Genomic DNA, 8,664 nt, shown 5'->3' on the forward strand with positions numbered 1-8,664 from the left:
TGTTTGTTCATTTATTTTAAATGCCCGTTTGCCTCTGATATTTGTTTTTGTGTTTTAAGTTGGGGATTGGTTTTTGCTTTGGGCTGTGCGTGCCATCTGTTATGTTTGAATCTAGATTTCAGATGCTGGCACCTTTTTGTGCCAATTTTGGTTCCAGCCGAAATTGTTAGCACAGCAGGGGGAGAGGAGCTCTGTGGTTACGTTCCAGCTGTGTGGCGTTTCGTCAGAGGTCTGGTGTCCCCAAGAATGCCCTAAGGATGCCCTGATAGAAGGAGGAAAACTAACCCATCTCAACTTCTCTGACTGGTCAGTATTACGTTAGGTTCCCTGTGCATCTCCTGCCAGCAGATTCACCCAAGGATCTGCTGTGCTGACTTAGAATTTCTTTGACTTTTTTGTGTGGCTCCATCTGGCCCCTATTTTAAAATCTAAAAGAAAACCCCACAAAAATAAGGAGGCCCAGCCTTTGCTGGGCCATAATGTCCTAGAGCACTCACCATCCCCAAGGAATGCAAATAATTGCCACGTGCTTAAATTCTGCTCCAACATAAAGTGTATTGCATGCCTTAATGGCATCCTTTAATGAGCATCTCCAAATAGCAAACTTGTGTGAGCAGAATGCACAGCTCTGTGTGTTCTGTCTGTAAGGGGAGAATGAGGTTGAAGCTGAAGTCCTGTGTTATGGTTAGAGGTCGAAATGGGCTGTTTTGCCTCCTGTGAGGTGCTCACACAGGGGTTACAGCTCTCCCCTCTGTGCCTCAGCTGATAGCAGTCAGGTCATTATTGGCAATTAAGAATAAACATGCCTTATGGTTACACCTTTGTTTACAGTGGCATGAACTCCTACAGGTGATTTGTAGCTAATAATGAATCAAGGTCAGCCTTTAGACTGGCTTTTGCTTCTGTATCTGATCCATCTGATCTTACAACTGTCCAACAGTATTCTGCTTATGCAGTTAGCAGGTTTTTACATTTGGGCACATCACCTTATTCCAAACTGTTACTCTATGCTGCTAAGACATGAGATTTCAGCGATAATGGCTTCTTCAACACCCTAATGGGACAGGAGTTCATTAAAGTGGCATATTTTCTAGCATATAAAATTAATTTTCCTTGCCCGTGGAGCACCTCTGTGAGGCTGTCTTACAGAAAGAATTACAGAGTAATATTTGTGGTTTTTGTTTCCCTGTATGGATTGCTGGAACCAGACATCTTCAGAAAATACGCAATTGAACAGGAAATGTTGTTGGAAATTTGGGGATCCGAGGAGCGTGATCCCCAGGATTTGTTCTCAGTGCCCAGCTGGATTTCTGGCACACTGTTTGCTTTTCCACATCACGGTAAGACTTTAAAATGTAGTCTGGGGTGCGGGGAACCCAAAAGCCCATTTCTGCTCCTGCCCCATCCCATTACCCAGCCACCTCCATGATGTCACCTGTGGCTTCTGCCCGTTTAAAAGGGTCTTGTGTCTTCTGCTCAGTGGAGGGGCGTTGCTCCTCGATCTGGATTTGTCTGACCTGCTGCTTATCCCTGTGGAATTGCACCAGAGCCAGCTGTCTGGCAGGGATTTGCACTGTGGGCCTTGGTTTAGGTGGCAATATGGTCTAGTGGCCTGATCCAGTGTGGCACATCCCTTCCCCGAGGGGTGGCTGAGAAGTCACCGCGCTGTGTTGCCAACCAGGGATGCCATTCCCCTGGTAGCGCGTACAAGCAGGACACGAGAAACCTCACTTTTGAATTTAGCTTCTTTCAACGTTGTTTTGAATGCAGATCTCATGAAACCTTTTCTTTAATTAACTCTCCTTGCATAGATAATTCATTTTTGCCAGCATTCTGTGCCACGGGATGCTTCTGACTGTGCGTAGAGATGATATACTCCTTTTCTGCCTGAAGGAGAATTAAAATGAGTAGGGAAGTGTTTGGTTGTACTTCTATCCTTCAGAGTACTTTTTCTTGCATGCACACACGCAGCATCTTTTGAGATCATAGCTCTCGTGTTTCCTAAAGGAAGAAGAAGAAAAACAGGGCAGCCATAGAGAAAGACAAAAAATCTTGGAAGAACATAAAAGTCCTGTGTTCATTACAGTTTGCCTTGAAGCCATTATCTGACATTTCTCTGAAACCTGTGTTATCAGAAGCAGTAATTTGCTCTGCATTATCTACTACCTCGATTCAAAAGAAGTACTAAAGAGATGCCGTTTGGATCCATCCAGGAAGGTGGATCTCAAGGGGGGTGCTTTGCCTCTTATGAAGGCAGCTGGTGTACGGGGAAGCAAGCAGAGAAGCTTCTGGGCTCAGGATCTCTCTCTTACTTATCTTACAACTGCCTGGGACAAACACAAAGATGCTGTACCCGGGGGTCCAGGTGTAAGGGTGCAGATCAGATGGTGCAGCAGGAGAAGGTGGAGATACGGGCAGTAGGACGTGGTGGGGAGGGTGAGCAATGGAGCTGGGCACCATCACCTGCTGCTTGCCAGAGCCGAGCTCCTCTCCACCCCAGGGCAGTGCCCCACGTCCTGGCACTTTCCAGGTCCCACACGTCTGGGTTTTTTAAGCAGAGGCTGAAAAGGAGGACTTTTTCATACTGGCTTTTTCAGAGCACATCAGGCTGGATGAATAAGCATCTCCCCGTGTGCCAGCTTGTGCTGCTGTGGCCTCAGAGGGCACAGGGCACCACACCGGGCTCCGGCAGGACACGGGTGCAGGGTTTGGTGTGAGTGCTCCAAAATGCTCAGCTGAAGCTCTCAGAGGAACAACCTGCTTCTTCAGCAACGGGATTTCCCACTGCTTTTTGATTCCCCGTGCCCTTATTGTTTCTGGCATCAGAAACACCGGCTGCAAACTTCCAGACAACACCCCCTGGGGGGGAAAAGATGAAAAAAAAAAAAAAAAAAAAATGCAATCTTAGCAAATTATCACTTTTCCCGCTGTAAACTTCCCTGCACGAAGATCCTCCCTTCGCTTGCCCTCAGATGCCTTCTGAGGTGATGCAATTTTGGGGTTATTCCATGCTATGCGTTACGGCTTCTGTGTGGTAAGCGTGAAAAAGCAGACCTAGGTTCAAGGGGTGGGCAAGCAGGGCTCCTTTCCAACTGGCCACAGCACGTGTCTTTGGGCATTAGGCTTATAAAAAAAGTTTTCCTTTCATCTTAAAAAGGGGCATAAATGCACGATCTAAGCCACACTGAACCATCTTGCATTTTGACTGATTTTCCAACCGTAAGGTAACCTGCCTTTGCTAAATACTAACCCATCTCTACGATGGCAGCAGCCAAAATTGGTGATTTTGATTAGGATGGTTGTAAAGGGGCAGCACTGCTCACTAAACAAAGGGGCAAAAGGTATGTAATGGAAAGGAAAGGGGAAAAAAGAAATAGCCCAGCACCCTGTGCAGAACCAAACGTTTCCATTACAGATGGGCTGTTGGAAGACAAGTAGATTCCTGGGAGAAATAAACATTCAGCTTTTCCTGCTGAAATATAAGGTAAATCTGGGATCTCAGGACGGGAAACGTGGATCGTGTGCATATGAATTACCTGGAGCCAGTCATGGTTTTTTTTTCATTTGATTTATTCTTTTATTTCAAGCAGCTGCCAACAGTTGCTGTGCCTCTTAAAATTGACTTTGCCCCACCCCAGGAGCAGGGCATTTATATTGGGATGAATCACCACCACCTTCTCCCTATGCAGCCCGCCGGTGCTCAGCCAAACGTCTTCTCCTCTCCCCGGTTGCAAAACAGGGGCTGCTCCCAGCAGCTGAATATTAAATCTGATTAAATTTGATGGAAGCAGGTCCTCGTTCTGTCCCAAAAGAGCCAATATGACAGGCTCAAGTGTTTTCCTCCGACTGCCTGTCTCTGTCCCTTGCCTGGCGCGCTGCCTGGAAAGGTGGAGGGACTGTGGAAACAGGAGAGCTTGCCAAAGAAATAAAGCTGTTTCTGAAGGACAGGCCTGATATAAAAATTCCTGTGTTTGTCAGGAGGTGCCCCCTCTACAAGTGAAATTGCACCGTTGTGTTTGAGTGTATGGGTTTCCCCCATCGCCAAACCTGCTGGTCCTCCAGGTTTTACTCTGGAGCTCAGGAATAATGTAGAGGTTTTTTGGTTGGTTGGTTGGTTTTTTGGTGTTTTTTTTCTGTGGTTGGACTCGATGATCTCAAAGGTCCCTTCCAACCATGAATATCCTGTGATTCTGTATCACAAACAGTCTGGAACCAGAGTGTTTCTGGCTTTATTTGCCCCGATGCAAGCATGCTGCTCACACGGATGCTGTCTCCTGTTTTAGACCTTGGAAAGAGGGCCCAGATCCTCAGAGGTGGGCAAATTCCTCATGGACGAAAATATTCCTATAGACTTAGTTCCTACTTACAGAAATGTGCATTAAAACCGGGAGCTTGGGCTCCAGCAATCACTGTTTGGTTGCTATCCTTGTTTTGCTGCGTGGTTTGCAGAGATGACCTGTTAGAAATCAGCACATCGACAGAAACTACTTGGTTCGCCAGCTAATAAAAAATGATTAAGCATAATAATGACAAAGCAAGCACGGACGATATCATCTTGACAATTGCAAAGCTCGGGTGGGTTGAATAACACCGGTCTGCTATTTGCCTTGCGACAGCCGCTGAAGCAGGTCCCATGCTCCTGTTTATGCTGAAGAAACAGGGCATCACACGCACACGTGGGCACATACCTCTGCTGCTGGGTATGTAATAAAGTCAGACAGTATCTACTCTTGTAGCCATCAACGGTCAGAAGACATTAAGAGTTAAGAAACTAAAGAGAGACGGACTAATCCAACAGCTGAGATTTCCTGGCTGCCTTTCTAGGTCAGATCTCTACTCTCGTTGCTCCTTGGAGTGGGTTTTTGGGCGCTCGTGGGTGCTCAGCCACCCACACGCCAAATTCTCCTGACTCCCCTTGCTGCAGATGGCAACAAAAGGCATCCTCCGAGGTTCAATGCCTGCCAAACCCTACATCCACTGGCTGCCTCCTGAGGGGAGCTTTGCAAATGAGGCGCTGGCCACGGAGTAACCAAAGAGACTTGGAAAGTGGTGTGTTCAGCACAACTTCAGGCAATGCACTCCAACGGTTGAGATTTCCTGGCTGCCTTTCTAGGTCAGATCTCTACTCTCATTGCTCCTTGGAGTGGGTTTTTGGGTGCTCGTGGGTGCTCAGCCACCCACACGCCAAATTCTCCTGACTCCCCTTGGTGCAGATGGCAACAAAAGGCATCCTCCGAGGTTCAATGCCTGCCAAACCCTACATCTACTGGCTGCCTCCTGAGGGGAGCTTTGCGAATGAGGTTCTGGGCACAGAGTAACCAAAGCCACTTGGAAAGTGGTGTGTTCAGCACAACTTCAGGTCTCCGTGCCACCCGCTCACTGCGCCAGGAGAGCACAATAAACTGCACAGCGTAGAAGTGTCTGTTGGGTCATTTATTACAGCTGCTATGCAGAAAGCTTATTGCCTCCCAGAAATGGTGTCTGTGGATACTCTACGTACGACAGAAAAACACCACAGGCTCTATATAGAGAGCTTTCTCATCTGTTAGGACAGATGAGAACCTTACAAGGTTTGCCCTCTGTGAGCACCTTGAAAGTGGTGGTGAGATGTGCACGAATCATAGAATCATAGAATGGTTGGAGTTGGCTGCTATGCAGAAAGCTTATTGCCTCCCAGAAATGGTGTGTGTGGATACAGGACGTACGACAGAAAAACACCAGAGGCTCTATATATAGAGCTTTCTCATCTGCTAGGACAGCAGTCTTCCCTTACAAGGTTTGCTCTCTGTGAGGACCTTGAAGGTGGTGGTAAGGTGTGCACGAATCATAGAACGGTTAGAGTTGGAAGGGACCTTAGGGATGATCGAGTTCCAACCCCCCTGCCATGGGCAGGGACACCTCCATTAGACCAGGTTGCTCAAAGCCCCATCCAGCCTGGCCTTGAACACCTCCAGGGATGGGGCAGCCACAGCTTCTCTGGGCAACCTGTTCCAGTGTCTCACCACCCTCACAGGAAAGAATTTCTTCCTGATATCTCATCTACATCTCCCCTCTTCCAATTTAAAACCATTACCCCTTGTCCTGTCACTACACTTCCTGACAAAGAGCCCCTCCCCATCTCTCCTGTAGCTCCCTTCAGATATTGAAAAGCCGCTATGAGGTCTCCCTGGAGCCTTCTCTTCTCCAGGCTGAACAACCCCAGCTCTCTCAGCCTGTCCTCATAGGAGAGGTGCTCCATCCCTCTGATCATCTTCATGGCCCTCCGCTGGACCCATTCCAACAAGAACTTTATCTTGTTAGCTCCTCAGCCCTAACTTCTTGTGTCTGGCCACACCTGAGCCAGCCCTGGGCTGAACAAGATCCTTGAGGGCACTCGAGGTGCTGAAAACAGGGTGGCTGAGCCCCCCCGGCTGCTGCCTCTTCCCCTCTCTGCTCTGCAGGCAAAGTTTTAGTGGGGTTCAAGCCTTGTCCTGAACGATCCTGGGTATCATCATGGGGGGCAGGGGAGCCTGCAGGACAGAATATAGACCAAGACTAGTGATGGAGAGAGGAACTGGGCAACAAGCATGAATGCTAGCTTGCTTTTGAGGGGAAACAGCAACCCTTGACATGCTGCTGCTACCTGATGAGCCAGCCTAACACAGCCTAACACAACACTGATGACCACACACCTTCCACTAGAGCCAACTTACTGGCTTATAGTTTGCTCCAGACAGGCCCCGAGGGCTGCTGAGGTCTTCTCCTGAGGCTGCTCCTCCCAAAAAAGAGTCCCACAGCTCAATTCCGATGGCAACTTCGGTCCTGAAACCACCACCAGGGCTGCCGTGCTCCTGCCCAGGTGCCAGGGTTTGCAAAGAGGAAGAGGAGTCAGGAAGTTTTGTTTCTCTAAATGTGACTCAAGACCGTTCAGAATTAGGATTTCAAAACTAATTTGGGGGTTGTGTGCGCTTGTTTCACTTGTGGGGCTTGGTTTACACTTTCATTAATGCCTTCAGGGACTGAGCCAAGTTGCAGCCAGCCTTTTCCCACAAGCTTGTTCTCGCAGAGCAGGATCAAGACACCAAAAAGTCTGTTCCTGAATGTGGAAATCTGGGGTGAAAAGCATTAACCGAGAACGCTTGCAACCGCTGCGCCCGCTACTTAAGAAACCGAATCCACTGCATGACAGGCAAAAGAAAATTAATCCATTTCTGAATGGACAGGACACTTCAAAAGCTTTGGTGGATCTGACAGGAGAGGGGTTTTTACTAGTGGTAAGGAGAAATCTGATCATTACAGAAGTGTCTGGAGAGCTGGCAGCTCCATCACAGCGCTTGAAACTGGAGCTCAGAAGTGTTTCTAGGTACCTTTGGTAGACTTCAAATAGATCAAAAAGAGAACGAGCAAATGCTCATTGGGGTCTCCATTTCTGTTCCCACTGAATCATAGAATCATAGAATCATTGAGGTTGGAAGAGACCCTTGGGATCATCGAGTCCAACCATCTACCCTACTCTACAAGGTCCTCCCCTACACCATGTCCCTTAGCACTGCATCTAAACGGCCCTTAAACACAGCTGTTCCCACTCGAGAATTAACTGAAGGAAGACTGGAGCTGCTCCGAGCTCAGCATAGACAACCAGAAAACACGGTTGGAAGAAAAAGTAAAGCAAACCCCAGACTGGAGTACGTGAAGATCAGCCACATCTGCAACAGGATTCATCCCAATCCCTCTGCCACAAATTCTCTGTGAAGATGACACAGAATTTTAAATTCCTACCATCCCCGATGTCTGGCACATTCTGTTTCCCATTTAAAGGGATTAGGTAAAAATCCCATTTCCCATTTAAAGGGATTAGGTAAAAATTAGGATAGGTTCCACTCAGTGCCTTTTATCTTTTTCTTTTTTTTTTTTTTTAAGATCTTCTCTGAATAACGCAATACTCCCCTCTATATTTTGTTAGAACTTCACCATCTCATGTTTTCCAGAGCCTGCAGTGGTTTCAGCTGGAAAACGGGGGCCAAAGGCGATGTGAAGACCCGCGTTGTGCTCCCTGACCAGCACGGAGAGCAGGGAGTGGTGGGGCTTTCTCTCATGCCCTGGCTGCAACACAAGGCCTGGTGGGACTGTCATCTGCTCCAAAACACCCAACTCAGCCCCACGGTGGGGTAAAAAAATATTGGGTCTGCTTTATATATCCAGCCTGATGTTAATTCCAAATGGCATCTTACCCTCTTGTAACGTTCCATGCACACAGAAGTGTGAGCAAACACTTCTGGTTTTAAAAATACTCTCCCCACAGTTCAGAAGTTTATTACACTTTTGTGACCAATTTTTTGACACGAAGTGCTCACGGTAACAATCTCAACATGCTTCAGGAAGGGACACAGGGCATGCACTCAACGCATGCTGTGACAAAACTCAAGGCAGTAAGTGGTAAATTTGCAGCCGTCTGTGTAAAATAAAATTACTCAAAAAATAAAAGCAGACAAGCAAATAATGCAAAAACTCCAAGATGGGAAAAGTAATTTGTGCTGAGACTACCATTCGTTTCAGCTAGTTCTGAATTTTAAAAAGTGTATATGCAAAAAAGGCGTTAGCATCACTGAGCTGTTATTGCAGAAACACATTGTCTTTGCTGGCAACTAGACATGGAGTGAACAGAAGCAATAAGTGACATCAGAT

This window comes from Calidris pugnax, unplaced genomic scaffold (assembly GCF_001431845.1).
Source record: "Calidris pugnax isolate Ruff unplaced genomic scaffold, ASM143184v1 scaffold182, whole genome shotgun sequence".
NCBI classification, from domain to species: domain Eukaryota; kingdom Metazoa; phylum Chordata; class Aves; order Charadriiformes; family Scolopacidae; genus Calidris; species Calidris pugnax.